The following is a 2,500-nucleotide window of genomic DNA, read 5'->3' as shown; positions in this document are numbered from 1 at the left end:
GGAAAACGTCTAACGACACGGTGAACTATAGTCGGGTGGGCGCGCGGCGGTCGAGACACGGTGAAAAACCATGGCGCGCCAGCCAAACCGATGGTACCGGCCGAAGACGGCTAAGTCGGGGCGACGTCGGAAATCGTCTAACGACACCGTGAACTATAGTCGGGTGGGCGCGCGGCGGTCGAGATACGGTGAAAAACCATGGCGCGCCACCAAAAGCTGCGGTACCGGCTGTTAACGGCTAAGTCGGGCCGACGTCGGAACGTCCAACGACACGGAGCGTACTGATCGGGTGGGCGCGCGCTGGTCGGGATACGGTGAAAACCATGGCGCCGCAGCCAATACGACGGAATCGGCTAAAAACGGCTAAGTCGGGCCGACGTCGGAAAACGTCCAACGACGCCGAGCGTCCAGTCGGATGGGCGCGCGTCGGTCGGGTTACGGTGAAAACCATGGCGCCGCAGCCAATACGACGGAATCGGCTAAAAACGGCTAAGTCGGGGCGTCGTCGGAAATCGTCTAACGACACGGTGAACTATAGTCGGGTGGGCGCGCGGCGGTCGAGATACGGTGAAAAACCATGGCGCGCCAACCAAAGCAGCGGTACCGGCTGAAAGCGGCCAAGTCGGTCCGGCGTCGGAAAAGCGTCCAACGACGCCAGCGTCTGATCGGGTGGGCGCGCGCTGGTCGGGTAACGGTGAAAACCATGGCGCCGCAGCAAATCTGACGGAATCGGCTAAAGCAGCCAAGTCGGACGGCGTCGGAAAAGCGTCCAACGACGCCAGCGTCTGATCGGGTGAAGCGTAGCGCTGGTCGAATTCGTGAAAACCATGGCGCCGCAGCCAATCTGACGGAATCGGCTAAAAGCGGCCAAGTCGGTCCGGCGTCGGAGCGTCCAACGACGCCAGCGTCTGATCGGGTAAAGCGCGCGCTGGTCGAATAACGGTGAAAACCATGGCGCCGCAGCAAATACGACGGAATCGGCTAAAAGCGGCCAAGTCGGGCAGCGTCGGAAAGCGTCCAACGACGCCAGCGTCTGATCGGGTGGCGCGCGCTGGTCGAATAACGGTGAAAACCATGGCGCCGCAGCCAATCTGACGGAATCGGCTAAAAGCGGCCGTCGGTCCGGCGTCGGAAAGCGTCCAACGACGCCAGCGTCTGATCGGGTGGGCGCGCGCTGGTCGGGTAACGGTGAAAACCATGGCGCGGCAGCCAATACGACGGAATCGGCTAAAAACGGCCAAGTCGGGCGGCGTCGGAAAACGTCCAACGACGCCAGCGTCTGATCGGGTTAGCGCGCGCTGGTTAACGGTGAAAACCATGGCGCGGCAGCCAATACGACGGAATCGGCTAAAAGCGGCAGTCGGGCGGCGTCGGAAAACGTCCAACGACGCCAGCGTCTGATCGGGTGCGCGCGCTGGTCGAATAACGGTGAAAACCATGGCGCCGCAGCCAATGTGACGGAATCGGCTAAAAGCGGCCAAGTCGGTCCGGCGTCGGAAAAGCGTCCAACGACGCCAGCGTCTGATCGGGTGGGCGCGCGCTGGTCGAATGCGGTGAAAACCATGGCGCGGCAGCCAATACGACGGAATCGGCTAAAGCGGCCGTCGTGCCGACGTCGGAAAACGTCCAACGACGCCCAGCGTCTGATCGGGTGGCGCGCGCTGGTCGAATAGCAGTGAAAACCATGGCGCGGCAATCTGACGGAATCGGCTAAAAGCGGCCGTCGGGCGGCGTCGGAAAACGTCCAACGACGCAGCGTCTGATCGGGTTAGCGCGCGCTGGTCGAATAACGGTGAAAACCATGGCGCGGCAGCCAATATCGACGGAATCGGCTAAAAGCGGCCAAGTCGGGCGGCGTCGGAAGCGTCCAACGACGCCAGCGTCTGATCGGGTGGGCGCGCGCTGGTCGGGTAACGGTGAAAACCATGGCGCCGCAGCCAATACGACGGAATCGGCTAATAACGGCCCAGACGGTCAGACGGCGGAAATCGTCCAACGACGCCGAGCGGCCGGGCGGGTGGGCGCGCGCTGGTCGGGTAACGGTGAAAACCATGGCGCGGCAGCCAATACGACGGAATCGGCTAAAAACGGCCAAGTCGGGCCGACGTCGGAAAACGTCCAACGACGCCCAGCGTCCAGTCGGGTGGGCGCGCGCTGGTCGGGTAACGGTGAAAACCATGGCGCGGCAGCCAATACGACGGAATCGGCTAAAAACGGCCAAGTCGGGCCGACGTCGGAAAACCTCCAACGACGCCGTGCGTACAGTCGGGTGGGCGCGCGCTGGTCGGGTAACGGTGAAAACCATGGCGCCGCAGCCAATACGACGGAATCGGCTAAGCCTGGCAGAAAATCTCTGCCGCGGCAGAGAAATGGCCATTTTCTCTGCCGCGGCAACAGTGTAGGGCTCCTTCACAAGCTGACGGGCAGGGGTCCCAGGCGGGGCTAAGTTCCCCAGGTATATTGGGGGGGGCTGGCATCCCTCCCTGTCAAGTTGTGGGTT

This window comes from Lolium perenne, unplaced genomic scaffold (genome assembly GCF_019359855.2).
Source record: "Lolium perenne isolate Kyuss_39 unplaced genomic scaffold, Kyuss_2.0 unplaced61, whole genome shotgun sequence".
NCBI classification, from domain to species: Eukaryota; Viridiplantae; Streptophyta; class Magnoliopsida; order Poales; family Poaceae; genus Lolium; species Lolium perenne.
Note: the sequence above shows the minus strand (reverse complement) of the source record.